This window comes from Mercenaria mercenaria, chromosome 10 (genome assembly GCF_021730395.1).
Source record: "Mercenaria mercenaria strain notata chromosome 10, MADL_Memer_1, whole genome shotgun sequence".
NCBI classification, from domain to species: Eukaryota; Metazoa; Mollusca; class Bivalvia; order Venerida; family Veneridae; genus Mercenaria; species Mercenaria mercenaria.
The window spans coordinates 55902231-55925697 of record NC_069370.1 but is presented as its reverse complement, the minus strand read 5'-3'; the positions used below and the strand labels follow the sequence as shown (position 1 = coordinate 55925697).

General features: G+C 34.2%; 1 long non-coding RNA gene across 1 annotated transcript; it reads right to left on the bottom strand.

The window, feature by feature from the left end:
• Nucleotides 1-18253: 18253 nt before the first annotated feature.
• On the bottom strand, nucleotides 18254-22919 carry LOC123561500 (uncharacterized). The gene is made up of 2 exons (XR_006688431.2): nucleotides 22803-22919; nucleotides 18254-21419 (listed from the first exon to the last, which is right to left on the bottom strand). It is a non-coding gene; the product is annotated as an uncharacterized LOC123561500 (long non-coding RNA).
• Between the last annotated feature and the right edge of the window lie 548 nt (nucleotides 22920-23467).

Below are 23467 nucleotides of genomic sequence, written 5' to 3'. Positions count from 1 at the left end.
CAAAGTCATTCATCGACAATGCAGTTCAACTGTTAACACTGTAGAAGTAATAATTTTGGCCCAGTCTTAATGAAAATTCGTCAGGATGTTTCCTTGTCAGAATGTTAACTTTGATTAAATATTGGATGGGTTTTGTATGGGTAATCTGGGGTCAACTCAAAACTAGGTCATACGGTCAAATCAAAGGAAAAGCTTATTAACACTCCAGAGGCCACATTTATACACAATATGAAACTTGGTAAGAATGTTAATCTTAATGATAATTAAATCCAATTCATATCTTGTTGAGATGGGTTTTAAAAAGTATGTCATGCAGGTGACCTAAAAACCAAAGAAAAAGTCTTAGCTTTTAACACTATATAGGCCACATTTATGACTGTATTTTCTTGAAAATTGGTCATCGGAACAAAATATCGAGAGAAAAAAAGACAAACATATCACAGGACTGTCTTCGACTGGGCTAACCAACAAGTAAATTTTATACTATTGTAACGATTACTTCCTTTTATGCTTTCAGTAATCGGTACACTATCTAGTACATAACCGTCATTAACTAAACGAGTTTTAGTATAAAAAAACGGCATTTATCACAATGGGAAATTTCATCTGTGGTGAATTTAATGTCATTTCCAATTATTACGCATAAATTCAGTTTTTTGTTTTTGTTTTTTTTTTCGGTTGTTTTTATAGCCGTTTATATTGGGCTATATTCCCAATGCCAAAAAGTATTGATTTTTTTCAAAAATAAGTGCAGAAATTCCCAACCTACATTCTGAAAAAATCTCATCACAATTGCACAAACAGCGCCCAAATCATGGGGAATTTTGTAATGGCAGTATGTTAAAGAGGTTGTACAATGTGAAACAAGTGTATGAGAAAATGCTTAAACACATTCTTACTAGATTACTATGGGACTAAATATGTCCCAAGTTGGAATGTTTATGTGTCAAAATTCCCAATATTGAGGGTATAGATTATGTTCTCAAAATTGAAAGAAAAAACTCTTATTTCCCAAATTCAAATGTCAAGGGCTCTTTCCAATCTCCTGATGAAAAACCCTACACTAGTTCAGATCTAATCAAAAGGTAGTTATAAGGGGTTACAATTTGGTTAGGTGAGCGATACAGGGCTTTCTTTACCCTCTTGTTACATCTCCCACCACACAGTGGTGTTGGTCACATACTGATTCTGTGTGTGTGTCTGTCACAAAGCTTGTCCGCACCCTTTTTAAGTCGAACATTTCTCATCCAGTTTTCACCAAATTTAAAAGGAATGTCATGTGTTGAATAAGTGCTATTCCAAGTTTGATAACTTGGCACTCTGGAATTATGGCACTTGAAATATCAAGAAATGTTCAAACTTCCTTTGCGTTTTTGACACCAGAAGGACCTTTGTACTACTGTTAAAAGTAGTATAATTTATAGTTCCTTTTGGTGTCTAAAAAGTGCATGCGCATGTGCTCTAGTAAACAGTATATAAAGACCGACCTACTATTTAGATGAATAGGCAGTTGTGGGAGACATTCCTTTATCTCAAATTTTGAAAGCAACTCTAGTTTTTAATGAGCTTTTGTATAAGTTATCGAAATGTTCTTTGTAGATGTCAAATGCAAGTATGAATTTGGACAGAAGGTTCCAGGCAGTGAATTGTCCACATTTACCAGGAAAGGAGTGGGAATAAGTCTACCGTTTGACAAATCCACATTGTGTTGGTATGAAGATTTAGTACACCTCTATTTGGATGGTAACTATTTTAGAAAACCTGAGTTATTAGATTGGGGTATGTCGTTGGTCGGGCGGGCGGGCGGCGTCAAACTGGTGTTTCCGGTCAATAACTTTTGTTTCGGTAAAGATATTTGAATAAAACTTGGTATGTATGTAGCTTATATCAAGACAAAGGCTGGGATTGATTTTGGGGTTTTTGGGGTCAAGGTCAAGGTCACTGTTACTTAAAATATAAAAAGGGTTTCTGGTCAATAACTTAACTTAGGAATGAGCTATCATGATGAAACTTGGTGTATAGAAAACTTATATAAAGTTGTAGCTTGGGATTGATTTTGGGGTTTCTGGGATCAAGGTCAAGGTCATTGTTACTAAAAATAGGGTTAGGGTTAGCATATCTTCTACATGCATGGAGGGATTTTGATGAAAGTTGGCACAATTGTTCACCATCATGAGATGGAGTGTCATGCGCAAGAACCAGGTCCCTAGGTCTAAGGTCAAGGTCACACTTTAGAGGTCAAAGGATACAAGAATGAAAACTTTGTCCGGAGCATATCTTCTTCATGCATAGAGGGATTTTGATGTAACTTGGCACAATTATACACCATCATGAGACGAAGTGTCTTGCGCAGTTCCCTTCTTTAGAATTACTTCCCTTTGTTGTTACTATAAATAGCTTATATTGTAACTTTTTCATTACTAGATGTAGGGAAAAATCGAGACCACTTTTCTGTAGTACAACATGCATGTTACATCCAATTTTGAGGTGTATTTTGACCAATCTCTACCTGGTAAGGATTTCTGTGTGGACTTACAATTTTTTTTTTTTTTTTTTTTTTTTTTAAAGATTAACTTCCCTTAGTTGTTACTATAAATAACTTATATTGTAACTTTTTTATAATTGACCGTAGGGAAAAACCAAGACCACTTTTCTGTGGTACAACATAGTTGTTACTTTCTAATTTTAGGTGTATTTTAAGGTATCTCTACCTGGTAAGGAGTTTTTTTGTGGACTTAGAAAAACAAAAGAATTACAGTGATTACTAAACAACCACAAAATTAAACTTACATCTGCAAATACAGGTGCTAGAGTAAAGAAATTTGCTGTGACGGGCGTATATTGTGACATTCTGGCACTCTTGTTTATTCTTATGAAAAGTGTTGAAAACCATGTTTCGTGGCATTGCCGCGTTTCTTGTTCTAAATATTTAACGATTTGGAAGAGTGTTTTAACATAAAATTTCAAATTAAACTTAATAATAACATTGAGATAGCAGTATTAAGATACTGACATACGAAAAACAACCAGTGGGGGCGGGGGGATGTTGCTTCTGCTTTGTCCGTCCATCACTCCTTCCGTCCGGCAATCACACTTCATTTTCAATCAATAACTGGAGAACCATTTAACCTAGAACCTGTAAATCTCTTAGGTTGGCAGGATTTATAGAAGTTTTAGTAAAGTGTTGTTAAGCAGTAAAACAAAATTATTTTTAGCTTAACTACTCGAAGAATAGTCTAGCTATTCTACTCACCCTGGCATTGGCCTCAGTTTTTGCATGCAAGTACATACAGCTATCATTTAAAGGCATATAGCTTTGAAACTTATTTTTTCTTTTTCTAGATCAATTACCAATCTGCACTGGGTCGGTGACTCTGACATGTAATTTGGGCAAATTCTATCTCCAAAACTAATGCAGATATTGAATTGAAACTTCACATTGTGTCTTTTGGGGTTATTAAAGTAGTTGATAGCAGCAAGTCTCTAACTCTGATAGGCATTTTGGTCAAATTGACTTAAAACTCTTTTGATATTTAACCTTTTTGCATTACATTTTCCTGCTTCTGGGACAATAATTCAAATAGTCGAGGTTGGCTGCACATCTGTTACGGAAAGCTCTTTTTTTGTTACTTCTTAATTTTAGTATGTTGCCTGCTGCACAGAAAATGGGCCGAATGTGTTAAAAAGTCAAAAATTAAAGTTCAAGATTTCTAACTTGTTAAGCCTTTTTATACGCCTGTTTGAAAAACGGGACGTATTATGGGAACGCCCCTGGCGGGCAGGTGACGTCCACAGACCTTGTCCGGAGCATATCTTCTACATGCATGGAGTGATTTTGATGAAACTTGGCACAGTTCTTCACCATCATGAGATGAAATGTCATGTGCAAGAACCAGGTCCCTAGGTCAAGGTCACACTTAGAGGTCAAATGTCAAATTCAAGAATGACTTTGTCCGGAGCATATCTTCTTCATGCTTGGAGGGATTTTGATGAAAGTTGCCACAATTGTTCATCATCATGAGACGGAATGTCCTTTGCAAAAAACAGGTCCCTAGGTCTAAATTCAAGGTCACACTTATAGGCCAAAGGATACAAGATTTAAAAATTCAAGAATGACTTTGTCCGGAGCATATCTTCTTCATGCATGGAATGATTTTGATGTAGCTTGGTACAGTTGTTCACCATAATGAGAGGGAGTGTCAGTCACAAGAACCAGGTCTAAGGTCAAGGTCACACTTAGTGGTCAAAGGATACAAGAATGAAAACTTTGTCCAGCACATATCTTCTTCATGCATGAAAGGACATTGATGTAGCTTGGCACAATTGTTCACCATCATGAGACGGAGTGTCATGTGCAAGAACCAGGCCTAGGGGTAAGGTCAAGGTCACATTTGGAGGTCAAGGATACAAGAATGAAAACTTTGTCCGGAGCATTTCTTCTTCATGCATTGAGGGATTTTGATACAACTTTGCACAAATGTTCACAAGCATGAGACGGAGTTTCATGCGCAAAAACCAGATCCCTAGGTCTATGGTCAAGGTCACACTTATAGGTCAAAAGTCAGATACAAGAATGATTATGTCCGGAGCATTTCTTCTTATGCATGGATGGATTTTGATGTAACTTAGCGCAATTGTACGCCATTATGCAGGGTTTTTTCTAGCTAATTTGGGAACATAACTTTTACCCCCAGAATTGGGAATGTTGACGCATAAATGTTCCAAATTGGGAAATATTTAGTCAAATAGGATATAGTAAGGATGTTTGTAAGCACTTTCTCATACACTTGTTCCACATTGTAGAACTTCTTTAACATACTTCTATTACGAAATTGTCCATAACTTGGTCAATCTTTGTGCAATTTTGATGAAGTTTTTTTCAGAATATAGATTGGGAATTTTTGCATTAATTTTCGGAAAAATACATACTTTTTGGCATTGGGAATATAGCCGAATAACGGCTATAAAAACGCTCAGAAAAAACCCTGTCATGAGACGGAGTGTCATGCACTGGTCCCTTTTTTTGAATTACTTTCCTTTGCTGTTACTATAAATAGATTATATTGTAACTTTCATACAAGTCGTAGGGAAAAATCGAGACCACTTTTCTGTAGTACAACATGCATTTTACATCCAATTCTGAGGTGTATTTTGTGCTATCTCTACCTGGTAAGGACTTTTTATGGACATGTAATTTTTTTTCTTTTTTTTCTCTCTCTTTAAAGATTAACTTCCCTTAGTTGTTACTATAAATAACTTACATTTTAACTTTTTTATAATTGACCGTAGGGAAAAACCAAGACCACTTTTCTGTGGTGCAACATTGATATTGCTTTCAAATTTTGGGTGTATTTTAAAGAATCTCTACCTGATAAGGATTTTTTTTCGTGGACTTAGAAAAATAAAAGAATTACAATTACATGTATTTCTAAAAAAAACATTGTAAACAACTAGAAAATTAAAATTCCATTTGCAATTACAGGTGCTAGTGTAAAGAAATTTGCTGTGACGGGCATATATTGTGACATTCTGGCACTCTTGTTCATGAAGTGCTATGTTTTAACTTCCTGAAAAAGTAAAATAATACATAACTTTTTGCTGATTTTTGTTTTTATTCATCATTTTCTATCAGTGGTTGGGCAAGGGGAGGGACATTGCATGGGAATGAAAAAAGCTTGTTTCTTTAGGTGTTAACTGTCAATAAGATGAGAAAATTCACTAAATCATTAAACCAGTACATCTTTTCAAGAAACTTGTGAAAATTTGCCTGAAGTAAAGATTTTTTTTCTATTTTACCTGTCGAAGCAGAGAAGGAAAAAACAGCCATACTCAGATTTTTCCTGTTATCGTTTATAATATTATACTTATTAAATGGCTTTTAAATATTTTTTTTTGGTTGATTAAGTGCTTTTTTTTTAATTGCAGTATTTGAATACTCATAAGACACATTGAATACAGTTTTAACAAAACTTGAAGCAGATGTGCCTCTATGAATAAAATGCAGTTACATGTTTTCTGAAAAAAATTTGCCCATTTACTGTGCAGTAGGTAATGTGCATTTTAATAAAGATTTGAAATGCGAAATACCTAGTAAACATAGTGCATCAGGTACTGAAAAAAATGTAACTATTAATAATAAAAATAATATTCACCTTTTTATGTTCCATAAATTTGATTACGTATGACACAAATGAGTCACGCCATGAGAAAACCAACATAGTGGCTTTGCGACCAGCATGGATGCAGACCAGCCTGTGCATCCGTGCAGTCAGGTCATGATCAATGATGTTTGCTTTCAAACTCTATTACAATTAGAGAAACCGTTAGGGAACAGCATGGACCAGACTCGGAAACCCACTATGTTGGTTTTCTCATGGCGCGGCTCAAATCAATTAATTTTTCAGTGTCATCCTTTTTCTATTATGCATTAGAAGCCATTTTATATTAAGATTTGTGTTTATTTTTTGGGCAATTGTTTCTGGAATTTCATTCACTTGCCTCTTATCAACTAATTATTTACCAATTTGTTGCTTGTCAACGTGGGTGGTACGTAAGGCAAAACTTACGAAATAGAACATGTCCTAATCTGTAAGTCAAGACTTAAGATTTACAAAATCAAGGAATAGCATCGTACACACGGTAATATATGGCTGTACATCTTGAATTTAATTGGTGTTGTACAACAAAAACTTACCGTCTGTAGAGGGCTTTAATATTGACGCGACCATCAGAAAATAAAAATATCATCATATCCAGAACTACCTCCAGGCCAAAAATTGTTTTGTGAACACGGGGCCTGGTTATTGTTCACAGTTAGAAGATGAAGTCTCAACATAGATTCTTGTAAATATTCTACTTCTTTGGAAAAATAATATATCATTACTGCGGCCCGAAAGTACAGTCAATAGATCTACTACTTACCCGCGAATCTCGTTTGCAAACACACGGCATGCACGCACTGTTCATCCTGCAATTAGAACAAATTTTCGGGGTTTACTCTTTGCAGCAAATAATTACATCTTACGTCAGAGAATTATGAGGCGTAAAGTGGGGGAATCAGTACTTTGACAAGTGTGTTATGTTATACATACATGCTGACAGTGGTTATGTGGTAAATTATATATTGGCGTTTTTTGTATTTGGTTTCTTGCACGTTATTGATGCTGAAATATTTGAATATACTGCAGTAAGGGGTAAAAAAACAAAAAAAAAACAACAAAAAAACAAAAAAAAAACATAAACAGTAACGGACTGAGAGTTATTCTATTGTGACTATGTACACATAAACCTCTCTAGTTTAATATTTCATCTCTGGACAAACTGTATTCTTTTGCATTTCCAAAATGGGAACTATACATGCATTGCTTCAACAGAAAAAAGAGAATTTTAAAGAATCTAGACACAGTCATATGTCTTTATAGTGTTACCATTTTATACAATAACAAGAGCTGTCCGTAAGACAGCCAAGCTCGACTATTCGAAATATTGTTCCAGAAGCAGGAAAATATTACCCAAAAAGGTTAAATATTAAAAGAGTTTTAAGTTCAAAAGGGGGCATAATTTGACCAAAATGCATATCAACTAGTTTTATAACCCCGAAGGCACATGTGAAGTTTTCATTCAATATCTGCATTAGTTTTGGAGACAGAAACTCGCATGTAAAACTTTAACCAGAATTTTCAAAGTCCAAAAGGGGGCATAATTTGCCCAAAATACATGCCAGAGTTATGGGACTTGACCCAGTGAGGTTGGTTATTGATCTAGAAAAAGAAAAAAAAAGAGTTTCAAATCTATATGCCTTTTAGTAATTGCTATATGTACTTGCACGCAAAACTTTAACCAGGATTTTCTAAGTCCAAAAAGGGGAATAATTTGCTCAAAATACATGTAAGAGTTATGGGACTTGATCCAGTGAGGTTAGTAATTGATCTAGAAAAAGAAAAAAATAAGTTTCAAATCTATATGCCTTTTAGTAATAGCTGTATGTACTTGCACGTAAAACTTTAACCAGAATTTGCTAAGTCCAAAAGGGGGCATAATTTGGCCAAAATGAAGGTCAGAAATATGGGACTTGCTGCTATCAACTAGTTTTATAACAACAAAGACACATATGAAGTTTCAAATCAATATCTGCATTAGTTTTGGAGATAGTAACTTGCATGTAAAACTTTAACCAAAATTTTCTAAGTCTAAAAGGGGGCATAATTTTCCCAAAATACATGTCAGAGTTATGGGACTTGACCCAGTGAGGTTGGTAATTGATCTAGAAAAAGAATAAAAAATTTAAAATCTATATGCCTTTTAGTAATAGCTGTATGTACTTGCACGCAAAACTTTAACCAGAATTTTCTAAGTCCAAAAGGGGGCATAATTTGGCCAAAATGAAGGTCAGAGTTATGGGACTTGCTGCTATCAACTAGTTTTATAACCCCGAAGACACATGTGAAGTTTCAAACCAATATCTGCATTAGTTTTGGAGATAGTAACTTGCATGTAAAACTTTAACCAAAATTTTCTAAGTCCAAAAGGGGGCATAATTTGCTCAAAATACATGTCAGAGTTATGGGACTTGACCCAGAGAGGTTGGCAATTGACCTAGAAAAAGATAAAATAGGTTTCAAAGCTATATGCCTTTAATTGATGGCTGTATGTACTTGCATGCAAAAACTTAACCAAGGTGTGACGCCGACGTCGACGCCAGGGTGAGTAGAATAGCTAGACTATTCTTCGAATAGCCGAGCTAAAAATCGAAGTTTTTTGAACAAAAAACTTTTTATGTGGTCGAAATTTGAAGCCTGTAACTTAAAAAATGTGAAAGTAAGTCAATAGGTCAATGTCAAGGTCAAAGTTTATTTCTGTACACAAACCTATGCATGTTGTCCAAATTTGAAGGCTGGAGATACAGAAAAGGATAAAGTAAATTTATTACTGTGTGTAATAACATTTTAACATAAAACTGATTGGTGCCCATCCCACTGACCCCCCTCCGTCACTACAGGGATTTGTTAATGTCAAAATCTGACTTAAGTACTTGATCTTCTAAACGAAGATCTGAGAATGACCCATTCAAGTTCACTTTCTGTATATTTTGGATTTCCAGTATTGCTACTGGGCTCGAACTGGACACTTTACTTCATAAGGATTCAGACTGTAAATATGAAAATCCCAAGCTAAATATAGAATTTTTGATTTTGGAAAACTTTGTAACTAACCCTTGTCGCCAGAACGAGGCTAACAATAGCACGAGGAGGCTGCGCTTTTGGTGCGTGGCATTCCCTGTTTGATATTTTTCTTTGTTTTTAAGATCCAAAGCCTAACAGGAGATGTACTTTAGTCAGATTAATAACTGTTATAACATGAGAACAAGTTAAAATGTGCAGAAAGTAAAATTATGGAAATATATACTCCTTCAATTTCAAAAAAAAATCCATGATATGCACATTTTCAGCTTGATATTGTAATACCGGTTATGATTCTAGCAGTTCCATACTAGAATATTCAACATCATTTTTATTACACTGTTTGGGATGATGTATCTAAATCTGTATTATCAATTTCAGATAATCATTGGGAAACCAACAATGTCCAGAAGTAACACAGGAACAGAACTGCAAGGTGACATGGTGTTGTTGGATAGCCTCAGATTCACTGAGCAGTGGCCGAAGGTAGCACAAGTGGTGCATCTAGAAGAAGACGCGGCAACTGTTCAGTGGTTCTGGGGTAATAAGACAACACCATGGACCCCTGCTACAAAGAATAAGACAGGGCAGCGGGGCAGAAGAGAACCTTCTTTACTTGTGTTCAAAAAAGAGTTAATATGGCACTATGGTTTTAATCTCACCCCTTCTGGCATGTTACCAAAGAGTGTTCGGGATAAAGTCGACCACTATTTTGACTAATGGGATCATAAAATTAATTTTCATGTTCAGTTGAATAGGATTTTCAATTTCTACTTTCACACTATGTACCCAGATAATCTTAACTCTGTTCAGCGACCCTAACTCAGTGGCAACAAGGCGGATGTAAAGCCAGTACAACTTTGTTTTCTGTGTAATTACGATGTATAAAGGAATGTTTAAGTTATTATATCTGTCTCCATTGATCAAGTGTATATTTTTTCAAAATGTATCATGTTAAATATATGAACCCTTGTGCTTTCAGGTGGATTACTGACGAACAAGGCAAACTTTTCACTGAAAAATTTTACAAAAAATCTTAAACAAGAGGGTCATGATGACCCTGGATCGCTCACCAGAATAATATGAGCTACATGTTTCAAATGTCAAACTGATGATTTTTAGAAATTTTTTGGAAGATTTTCCGATGTACAATCAAGTAACCCCTGGGGCGGGGCCAATTTTACCCCGGGGGTCATGATTTGAACAAAGTTTGTAGAAGTCTACTAGGAAATGTTACATATCAAATATCTAAGATCTAGACCTTCTGGTTTATTTTTAGAAAATTTATGAAGATTTCCCTATGTACAATCAAGTAACCCCTGGGGCTAGGTCAGTTTGACCCGTGGGGGTCAAGATTTGAACAACTTTTGTAATGGTCCACTAGGCAATGCTACATGTCAAATATCTAAGCTCTAGGCCTTCTGGTTTATTTTTAGAAAATTTTGAAGATTTTTCTATGTACAATCAAGTAACCCCATGGGGCGGGGTCAATTTGGCCCTTGGGTGGAGGGCGGGGGGGGGGGGGTCATGATTTGAACAAATTTTGTAGAAGTCTACTAGGCAATGCTACATGTCAAATATCTAAGATCTAGGCCTTCCGGTTTATTTTTAGAAATTTTTTAAAGATTTTTCCATGTAAAATCAAGTGACCCCTGGGGCGGGGTCAATTTTGACCCCAGGGGTCATGATTTTAACAAATTTTTTAGAGGTCCACTGGGCAATGCTACATGTCAAATATCTTAGCTCTAGGCTTTCTGGTTTTTTTTTAGAAAATTTTGAAGATTTTTCTATGTACAATCAAGTAACCCCATGGAGCGGGGTCAATTTGCCCCCGGGGGTCATGATTTGAACAAATTTTGTAGAAATCTACTAGGCAATGCTACACGTCAAATATCTAAGATCTAGGCCTTTTGGTTTATTTTTAGATTTTTTTTTGAAGATTTTCCTATGTAAAATCAAGTGACCCCTGGGGCAGGGTCAATTTTGACCCCGGGGGTCATGATTTGAACAAATTTTGTAGAGGTCTACTAGGCAATGCTACACGTGAAATATCTAAGCTCTAGGCCTTCTGGTTTATTTTAAGAAAATTTTTGAAGATTTTCTTATGTAAAATCAAGTGACCCCTGGGGCAGGGTCAATTTTGACCCCGGGGTCATGATTTGAACAATTTTAGTAGAGGTCCACTATGCAATGCTACATGTCAAATATCTAAGCTCTAGCGCTTCTGGTTTTTGAGAAGAAGATTTTTTAAGATTTTTCTATGTAAAATCAAGTGACCCCTGGGGCGGGGTCAATTTTGACCACGGGTCATGATTTGAACAAAATTGGTAGAGGTCCACCAGGCAATGCTTCACACCAAATATCTAAGCTCTAGGGCTTCTGGTTTTTGAAAAGAAGATTTTTCCTTTCGGTTGCCATGGCAACCAGAGTTCTGCATGGAATTCAATTCTTTGAACAATTTTTGTAGAGCTTCACCCAAGGAACATTCCTGTGAAGTTTGGATGAAACTTGCCTAGCGGTTTATGAGGAGATGTCGTTTGAAGTAAAATTTACGGACGCCGGACGGTGACCCGTCCTAATAGCTCACCCTGAGCCTTTGGCTCTGGTGAGCTAAAAATACTTATATGCTTTTGATGCCTATACTATTTTATTGTTTGAAAGCAAAAAAAAATACTGCTTTATAGGCCCATTTACACTATGTTGTTAACCCAGTACATGTTAACACAATACATGTTCAAATGTACTGACAGTGAGAAAAGGGATAAACACCTAACTTCAAGTTGATAAAAACCAAACTCAGTTTACATGAGGAATGGATAAAAACCTAAATTACACGAATCAATGGAAGGATAAATACCTTATTGACTAGTATTCTATAGAAATGAATAAGTTAACATGTACATGGCCTGATTACTGTAAACATTACTTCACTGTTTAAGCAGGGGCGGCAAAATCTGATTTTGACTTGCTTGTCTGTTTTTGTCATTTGCTATTTTTTTACTTGTCCGTATGATAGTTACATAGTAAATTCTGGTCAAATTTCACTTGTCCATACAAAAAAGCTGTGGGACAACCTGGGCAATACGGACAATTGAATTTGCCGCCCCTGTTAAGCCGTTCTATTTTTAAAGTTTATCAGCGGTATTGTTTTCAAACTTTTGTCAATAATACAAGATGTTATATGTATGCCCACTCCATAGAGGATATTTGTTTGCTTTAGTGTAAGAACGACATATATTTCACCAAGTGAACACTATAATGCAAAATGTAAATTATCGTGTTCACGAGTGAAATACGTTTGATCTTACACTAAAACAAACAAAATTTCTATTTATTTCATTGTTTTTTAATGGTTTTAACAAAATCATATTCAGTTTGTCCGCGCAACGTCATGTGCATTGCACCACGACGTCATAATGTTGTGACATAACGATATCTTTGTAAAAAAAAATGTAAATAGTTCTATTAAATTTTGAAGTACTTTATAAGAAAATCAAGAAATAACTATTTTTAGATAAATTATAATCGTTTTGATTTTTTGTATCCCTTTGAAGATAAAATACTGAATTAGTTAAATATGTTCATGATTATACTGACAGAATCGTGAAATAAAACGCTAGGATCGGCGGGTTTTGCTAGGTAGAATCAGGTTACCCGAAACAAACATTTTTTTTGGCCTTATTACGTACGATGATCTACGCTTTAAACAAATGAATGCCAATCACTTAATAAGAATTTAAAGCTTTAATTAAAACAAACGGAATATTCGAATAACAAACCGAATATTCGAATATTGATTTCAGTATTCGTTCCCATCCCTAATGTTTTCTGATTTCTTTTACATTTTATTATGATAGAATGTATATATTTATGATCCGGTTAGTATTTCTAATCTTTCATCCGCATTGTTCATGAATGGGACTACCAGATAAACCCACAACCAAAAATGGTTACACACTAGTGAAATAAAGCTTTGACGTCGACGTCATTTATACTGTAGGCGACGTTAAACAAATTGTTTATAAAAGACAGTCGATGTTTTGGTTTTTCAACAAGAAAGGCTAACATGTGATAAAAAGAATATTACATTTTATGACTTTCTATATTGTATTAACAAACTCGCATTTTATTATTTTATTGAACTTATTTGATAAATTCGGTATGAAAAGACACCCATGGAATATCCTATATTTATTTTTACTAAGCTTTTAAGCGTAAACTGTTCGTTTATAATATGGCTATTGCCTATTAAACTTTTTTTCCCTGTTTCTTGCATACCAGATGGGGATTTGCAGTATTTTTACCAGTGCTAGAAAAATCCTTATTGCATAGCAAACGGGAATTTCCAGTAATTTTATTGGTGCTTGAAAAATCCATATTACACCACAGGATGTTTTAGACAACTCTAAGGCTTGAAATAACCTATTACAAACTACATATAAAATCTAATACCTTGACAATTTCTCTTTCTTGATAGTATATTTTCCAATTCAAAAAAAGTTTCTTTTATCAAAAATTCTTAACGTAACGCTGCAACTGATAAAACAAAAACAGAACTGAAACTGTTACTTGTCTTTGAAACGTCATGACGTCTTTCATGTTTACGAACGCTGCTTTCCAGCGCTTTGTTTAAATACGCTGCTATAAGAAATAGTTCTAAAAAGAAAAATTAATTCTTGTTATCGGTATGCAAGAAAAAGATTCTGTCACTGGTTATAGGTGCAGATCATGGGAATATCCAGCTCTCAGGTAACTGTTTAGTCATCTGGAGCTGCGCCCTCGTGAAATTATTACACCCGACGTATAACCACCCATCGTGTATAAATAGTGATAAAGCACTGTTTTGCTATAAATTATTTCTTAATTAAAGCACGCTTGTGCTATAAATTATTCCGGTTCTAATATGCCCTTAATCTCATACACTAGAAACAGTATAGAAGCGCTCTTTCTTGGTAGCAACAAAAACTGACGTCATCGCACGTTAACGCGACGTCATTCTAGCGTAAGTGCTTTAACAGAGACAAGCGTATTAGAATTTGCGATAAATCATTACTGAATTTTTCACTTTTGATAATCATACGTGTATATGACAAATTTATAAATGACTATTTGCAGAAAATCGCAACATGTATTGAAACTGAAACTGCATAGATCTCCATTCTTTGTGATTGTCTTTTGTCTCATACTATTAACTATTTTATGTTTGATATTCACATATTTTGAACAATTGTTCCTGGTTTTATAGTTAGAAATAGCTATATATAGCTAGAATTAGCTATAAAGCTAATGGATCTGATTAATGGCCTTTTGATATTTTATTTTAAACTTTTAACATTAAGAATTGCAGAACTGCACTATGCTTTGACCATTTACAGTACTGTATGCTAGTAAATACTATTTACTGCTGCTGTAAGACATAACACCCTCACTTGCTTTCATTTTTTCGTATTTACAAAACAAAAACACATTTTCCCAAATTCCATCTTAAAAATTATGGTAAAATAAAACACCTAAAAATGCTACTGTATTTTTGGAAAGTTACTGGAAACAAACAATTTTTTAACCTGGATATACTGTACTGAGTATACTAGATCTCTTTATAACAGTTGCATTTTTACATTTTATCCATTATTACAGGAACAGCATGTCAATGTGTACAGGATTGTAATATTGTCTTTTACTTTTAGTGATGGTGAAAAATTCAAATTTACTAAATTTGAATATCAAATGAATAAAGATAATAATAGATCTAGAAATTTGTTTTTGAACACATCTATTGCATCCAAATGTTAAATGGTAGGCCTAAACATCTTATGTACCAAGCATCAAACCACAACGGATTGAATCTGATGTTTGCCACAATCATTACATTATTCAGTTTACATCTCCAAGCTGAAACTGAAAGTGGCTATTTGCAAAATACAAGAAATGACCAACACTCCCTATTACTACTGTAACAGTAATTTCGTATTTAATCTATTCTGTACAGTACATTCGGGATAATACTTACAGTAGACATGAGAAAATATCCAATCTATTAACGCACTCATTCTGCAGAAGCTAATGTCACCAACTTCATGGTGCAACTGAAATGAGATCATTCTTCTTGACTGGCCGTTGCTAAGTTACGTTGGGGTACCATACGGGTCAGATAGATATATAAAATTCCAAACAGAGCTACGACTGAGGGGAAGTAATTACATTAGAAGCAATGCTGAAAAGCTAAGACAATACTCGTTGTCTAACCTTGGTAGACACAAAAAAACAGGGGGTTCTTCTGTTAAATTTATTTAACTCGAGCAGACTTCAAATAGATCTATCAAAAGCTGTAGTACAGTACAATAGATCTACATATAAATCTTAAGTAAAAACATGTTAGTAGCTGGACCCAACCGGTTATGCCTAGATCTATCCTCAGAATACGACCAAAAAATAACAAAAATGCAATACCCATTAAGAGCGTCATCCAGGGATGGCTCATCTCATAGTGTGCGTCATCCATGGATGGCTGATCTGCAGAGATGCGCGACGTCTGGAAGAATGTCATCCGTGGATGACTCAGTTACGTATGGTAAGTAAGAAATGTTATAGATCGCCATCCATGGATTGCTCATTATTGATGTTGTTAATGGAAGACATGGAGAACTTATATGACAGGCAACATAGGCCTACGTACAATATTTATTTTATTTATCTATGAATGTTAAAATTCAAACATAACATCACAAAAAAAAATTACATCTAAAAACATCTGTTTTCTTATTTAAAAACCATATTCTGACTTCAGATAATTCCCTGTTATAAATATTTTCTTGTAACAGTCCCTTTTGACCTATGAGTCACTAGTCAGGCCAATCTGAGGGTCCTAGGCTCAAATGCTGCATTTTTGTACTAGCATGACTATTCCTTACCCTGGAAGACATAAATAACATTTAAAACCACTCTCATTAGATGCTGCCGAGGTATATTCATTTACATAAAATAAAGGGAGGTAATTTGTCATAAATTCAGTCAAAAGTTATCTACCCTGATTGTCTGATTCCATCTGATGGCTTAAATGAAGTATGAGTATCTTCATTGGTTACTGAGATACACCCATTTTAATTTGAAACAAAGGGAGGTAATTTGACATAAAACCGGTCCATAGTTATCTACCCTGATTGTCTCCATCCAACTTATGACAATAATGAAATTTCAAAAGAGTCCTATAAATACTTCCTGAGATAAATCCATTCTTTATTAATACCAGGGGAGGTAATCATGTATGGGTATATACATGTAGAAGAGTACAATCCTTTACAACAATATATTAGAAAAGTATTCTTATTGATAAACGTTCAGTCAAGAGTTATCTAACATGACTATTTCTTACCATGTAAGACATAAATAACGTTTCAAACCAATCTCATTAGAAGCTGCTAAGGTATATTCATTTCCATAAAAAATAAAGGGAGGTAATTTGTCATAAATTCAGTCAATATGTAACTACACTGATTGTCCAAGTCCATGTGATGGCATAAATGAAATTTCAGATCGGTATCTTCATTTGTTACGGAGATATACCCATTTTAATTTGAAATAAAGGGAGGTAATTTGACATAAAATCAGTCCATAGTTATCAACCCTAATTGTCTCCGTCCAACTTATGACAATAATGAAATTTCAAATGAGTCTTACTGATATAAATCCATTTTGATTAAAATCAGGGGAGGTAATCAGACATAAAATAAGTGCATAGTGTCTAGGTCAACCTGATGACATATAATAAGTTTCAAAACCAATACCATCAATAGTTGCAGAGATATAACCATTTTATGGATAAGTGCTGACCTTGACCTCAATGTGTGACCTTGACCTTCAAGCAACGGGAACCGATATCTTATTGTGATTAAAGTTGTGTGCATGATTTTCTAAAGCTGAATGCAAAATGCGGCATCTATCATGTTCACAAGGTAAAAGTTAACATATTTTGGCACTTTCAATGTTCATTCAAGGGCCATAACTCTAGAACTTATGATTGGATCTGACAGGTTAGGGTTAGAGTTAATTTGTAAGTTTGTATCAAATCAAACCATAAATGAAATCTCTATATGGCTGCAAAAGCCGAAATAGCAAAATTTGGCCTTTTAAGGGGCCATAACTCTGGAACCCATAATGGGATCTGGCCAGTTTTCAAAAGGAACCGAGATATTATGCCAATACCAATTGTGTGCAAGTTTGATAAAATCTGATTGCAAAATGTGGTCTCTATTGTGTAAAAAAAGCCAAAAATTGCAAATTTGGCCCTTAAAGGAGCTATAACTCTGGAACCCATGATGGGATCTGGCCAGTTTTCGACAGGAGCCAAGATATTATGCCAATACAAGTTGTGTGCAAGTCTGATTAAAGTTGAATGCAAAATGTGGTCTCTATCATGTTCACAAGCAAGAAATGGCAAATTTTGGCCCTTTAAGGGGCCATAACTCTCTAACCCATGATGGGATCTGGCCAGTTTTTGAAAAGAACCGAGATATTATACCAATACAAGTTGTATGCAAGTTTCATTAAAGTTGATTGCAAAATATGGTCTCTATCGTGTTCATAAGCCAAAAATGGTAAATTTTGGCCCTTTAAGGGGCCATAACTCTGGAACCCATAAAGGGATCTGACCAGTTTTCGAAAGAAATCGAGATATTATGCCAATACAAGTTGTGTGCAAGATTGATCAAAATTGATTGCAAACTGTGGTCTCTATCGTGTTCACAAGAAATTGTGAACGGACCGACGAAGGGCGATCAGAAAAATAACAACATCATCAGCATGTGAGCCAATCAAAATGTTGCGAGTTCAATCTCGATCAGTAACAATTTGACCAGAGAGAATACATCTGAAATGCTCTTATAACATAACCTGAATAGTGCTAAAATGATATTATAGCTGTATCATGCAATAAACAACCAGCATCTGTCAGAATGAGTTGTCTAAAGTTAAATATGTAACGAATATAAAACATCATATATTTTTCTGCTTATCTACATTAACATCCAAGATAATAATCTGTGTGAATGTTTATAACTTCAAAATTAATTCATCAATATACTTCTTTAATTTAATCTTTAGCCATTTATTGTCGATTGATAAAAAATACAATCTCTTAATGTTCATTCTCCACATATTTTCTATTGTAAATATAGATAAATTACTAATTAAAGCTTAAGAGTACCGATGACAATACAGAACTAACTAACTTGATAATTTTCACTTTCTCGGCTTCTTTCATTAATTTAAATGTCACTGTTTGAAGAAAAGTTATTTTCATAGTCATTAACAAGTTTCAGGTTTCAAGTTTATTGGCAAAATTCAGCAATATAAAATTGCCTTTGGCCATTTACAAAACATAATACATTAACAATTTGAGTAGCTTCGTTTATGTCTTGATACCGTTATATCGAATATCCGCTGTTCGTAGAATAAAATTTGAAATTTGATGAAATGAGCAATGATCACACAAATACTAAACTTTTAATTTAGAGAGACTTCGCATTTGATATGGGGAAATTATTATAAATAAATTAACACAACTCTGTAACCACTTCCTTCTCATTCTCCGTCCTTTTTACATGTGTAAGGTATTGGTGTTTCAGTGAAGCTATTGATATTACTCAATTTAGGGATCCGTAAAATGCGTGCGCAATCAGATTTGGCACATATAAAATGACGTCCGCAAGGTCAGATACAGAATGGATTCTGTCTTTACAAGATGAGGTGTCCAAATATTTAGACATAACGCAGTCGTCGTGTAGCTATTCGAATTTATACTGAATATGCTTTATGTAACATGATTTCAATCTATGCTAGAAAATAAGTTTATTATACTAAGATCTTATATTCCAAAATAAAGTGACTTCAACAACATGGTGTTATATAGTAGTATTCGACTAAGTATATTACTGCCATTTACAAAATGGTAAGAATTGTGCACCTTTAGTTAAATCAGAAAGGTTTCCTATTCCCTTTAAAATTCCTGTCACTTACATTCAAGCCACCTTGCTTGAATTTAATGAGAAATATGCAATACAAATGAAAGAGGAGCGTACTGAAAAATAAACAGGACATTTTCGGAAATAAGAAACAAAACAGAAATAGCCACTTGAATAGTACCAATGTAATAAAACGGCAACCGTTTATAAAAAAAAATGACCCTTATTCGAGTACGAGTATAACAATTATAGTTAATTTATTAATAACAATTAAGTTAAATATATCTCGATGATCATTATATCATGTGAATCTTAGTCTAAATATTAAAAGTTCCATAATTAATTGTTTAATACTATTTAAAGCAATTTTTTGGTTATACGTACAAATATATTGAGAAAGATGGCGCGAATGTGTCCAGAATACCTACCATTTCATATAATAGATAATGTTAAAATGTCAATATATTTTGTAAGCTGTTAAAATTTCTGATTAGGTTAACTGCCCGCCGTTACATAACTGAAATACTGTTGAAAAACAGAGCTAAACCCAATACAAACACACATAAATATTTTACTCAATGTCATTTTTTTTTCAATCTTTTTTCGTCAGCTTGAATGGGTACCCATTCGCACCAAACCAGAAAGAGAAAAGCGACTGTAGATGTTATACCTTTTCCCTAGGTATACTACAAGAACCATGGTCATGAAGGAGAAAATGCACATATGCATTTTAATCGCACTTATCTCAACATAAAATGCGCAGTTCGCAAACTGCAAATTGAACAAGTGGTAGTTTATCTCCCACCAGCCACATTATCTTAATATTTCATATCGCAGAGACACTCCACATATTTGATGCTTTCATCAACGTGAAAGAAAAAAAAACAACTTGGATGAACTTCCCTCATGAACTTCCGGTCTAGACGTCACGGCCTTGTGCACATGTTAGGCGAAACGTAAACAAACAAAAACAGAACGCATAATATTCACAGTTATACAATAAAACTCGAAGTGATGAATGAAACTCATCTCAATTTGAAAACATTTACTAGTAAGCATTCCAGCGTATACGTACGTGTAGCTAAACGACGACAGGCATAATCTGAGAATTGCTGTAAAGTTTATATACCAATATTTTTGAATTTTCTTCATTTATTGCCCAAATAACGACGGCCATTGTATATTGTTCAACTCTAAAATAAATAGAACTATGTTTAAGACATTTTGCTATATTTTTATCGTAAAACTATTTCTTTACATTTATGATAAAAGTGCGCTGTCACATAACAATGTCCTTAAAATAATTCTCACATAGCAACGGATTCTTTTCCAGAAGTGACAATTTTATATTTTATAAATGGACAGTGAAAAACATATGAAGATATTTTGTTATCAGAAAATAATAATAAATAATGCAATTTTGGTGAATCCTGGCAAATGTGAGAATATGAGAAAATCGATGCCGCAGGCCTAGTGTAAGAGTTAAGCAAAAACGTCATAAGAAGCCGTGAATTTTATCCAGACCTGCGGAATGCCTTCCTTTAGAAACAGTACAAGTAACTTAATACATTCTGTAATAGTTCCAAAGGTATTAAAGCAGTTGCATTATTTATTGATCTAGTTTTCTTACATTTTTTTTTTTATTTCAATGAGAAAATGTATTTAGTTGTATCATAACCAGCCAAAGACACCAGCACTAGTCGTATTTCAACATCTCATTTAAGTGATGGGTTATTGTGTAAGCTTAAACAAACAGATAACGCTTTCTTAACAGAACCAGGGAGGAAAGTTCATTTTTTATATATTCGAAGTTACCGTTTCTAGACATAATGTCATTATAGATAAAGCTCAAAGCCACAGAGTATCAGAACACACAAAACTGTTGTTTATATATCATGGAGATAGTCTCCATCAGCCCACGCCAGATCAAGCTCGTTTGCCAATATGTTTAGTGGATTTGTTGACTTTTGCATCTGACTGGAAACAAAGCGATGTTGATATGGTTTCTGTTCCTTGTTGTGATAAACCAGAAAAAGTACCCCGTTGTTCATCCCGTATTGTATACGCCAATCGCAGAAAATTATGTCAGGTTTTTCAAAATCAGTTTGTATGTATATGGGAAGAATGCGTCCACCAGTTGTTTCATATTCATATAGTTCGTAGATTTGAGTCCGGTCCCCTCCAATACCAAGAAAACTTCTTTGCTTCCAGGAAACAGTGATGGTATCCTTCCTTTCTTTTTTTGTCAACTTCAAACCAAGTAAAAAGTCATCCATTGTTTCTGTTAAAAGAGAAGCGCATTGTTAGGTCAAGTAAATATCAATAATAGGCTCTCGTTAAACATGCAATGTTAATCCTATGCAAGTTTAGCTCTGACTTAAGCAATTTAAAGACCAATATGAAAAAGCACCATAATGAAAGCTGAGGTCCAGCAGTGTCAAGGTAACATACCCTTCATTGATACCCTTTGATAATTACCAATATCTACTGATAAATTGCAATTATGTGACAATTCCATAACGTATTGAAAATAAACCCTAACTATCATTTGAAAGTGTATTGTCTACTGAAAAAGAAAATGCACTGACGAAATATGAAAATGCAACAAATATATGCCTGAATATATTTTTACAACAAAAAGAATCACCTTGAAATGTTCAACACATACACATCTCGATTCTCTATACCCATTGTGTTAATTTTACGGTTTGTTGTGCTGATTAATTTTGAACACAATGGGTATAGAGTATCGAGATACGTATTTGTTTAACATTTCAAGGTGATGCCTTTTTGTAGTAAAAATATATTCAGTGTTTTCATATCTCGTCAGTAATTACGTCACAAAAAATATGTTATAGAATTTTTATTTTTTCATTTTATAGTTTTCAATGATACTTCAACAGAAATCCAGTTATTACATCGTATTAAAAATGATTTATAGCAAAAGAGTTTTAACACTATTTATGCACGATGAGCGATTATACGTCGGGCGTAATAATTTCTAGAGGGCGCAGCCCGAGTGAAATTATTTATACGACGTATTACTGCCCGAGTGTATAAATAGTGTTGAAACACGGTTTTGCTATAAATTATTTCGATTCTAATATGCCCTTAATCTAAAACAATAGATAAAATATAGTAGCGCTCTTTCTTGGTCGCAACCAAAACATTGACGTCACCGCGCGTTAACGTGACGTCATTCTAGCCTAATAGTGTTTTAACATAGAAAACCATATTAGAATGGTCATTTCACTCTAAAACCATGACTGTAGTGATTCATGCATATTATTTAAGGCCATCTTATTTACTAATTCTTGTTCAGCAGCCACAACGGGTCACCAGGTATCGAAATTTACCTATTTATAGATCGGACACTTTAAAGCGATTTCCCATTGTTGATAAGGATGTGATGACCTTCAAAAAGTATAAAACTGCCGTATTTTCTTACTTCAGCCTATTTAAAAATCCGCATTTTTCATGTTCATATTCCTGTGGCAAATTTAGATATTTTTCTATATGTATCCTTTTCAAGAGTTAGAAATTCAAAATATATACGAGATTTTGGTTTTTATTTGGAAGTAAGATTACACTTTTGAACGATTTACTAAGTTTATCTCCTTTATTTATGTTCACAATAGCCCACACAGAAAACAAAATCATTTACCTCTGGTTAAAATTATTCTTACTTATTAAATAGACACTGTAACACATTAATAAATTCCAGGTACATGTATCACTATCTCACTCCCCAATTTCCCTATGTGTATTCAAAAGACAAGAGTTTTGTTGAAGAAAAGTGGTAACCGCAATATACATGTATTGGTATCATATAGCTGGAAAGGAAATTATTTTTAATAGCTTGAATACACTTACGTAAAATTGTGTTTTTACTCGGTGTTAAATTTTTCCTAAAAGGTAAAGGATAAGTTTTTTTGAGTAGTTTCAAATGCATGATTTACCTATAGGCTATATACACTCGTATGGAAATTGCAAACCCCTGACATACTTAAATAACTCTCATCTTTAAATAGCAGATTTTATCGAAAATAGGAAATTAAATACAGGCGAAATGAGATACAGGTTCATCTTTAAAAGGAGGAAATAGCACTACGAAAGAAGAATGATTTTTACTACTACATATCGACTTATCAGTCCAACTGTATCAAACTCATTCTTGATATAGTTTTATCCACCATCGAATGACCAGTTTTCAAAAGGAGAAAAGCAACTTCAAATGACTATCTTTGCTAAATATCAACTACCTAATATGGCTTAAATAATCTTTATACAACTTTCGATTCTACGACTATCCCATGTAATGATAATCGT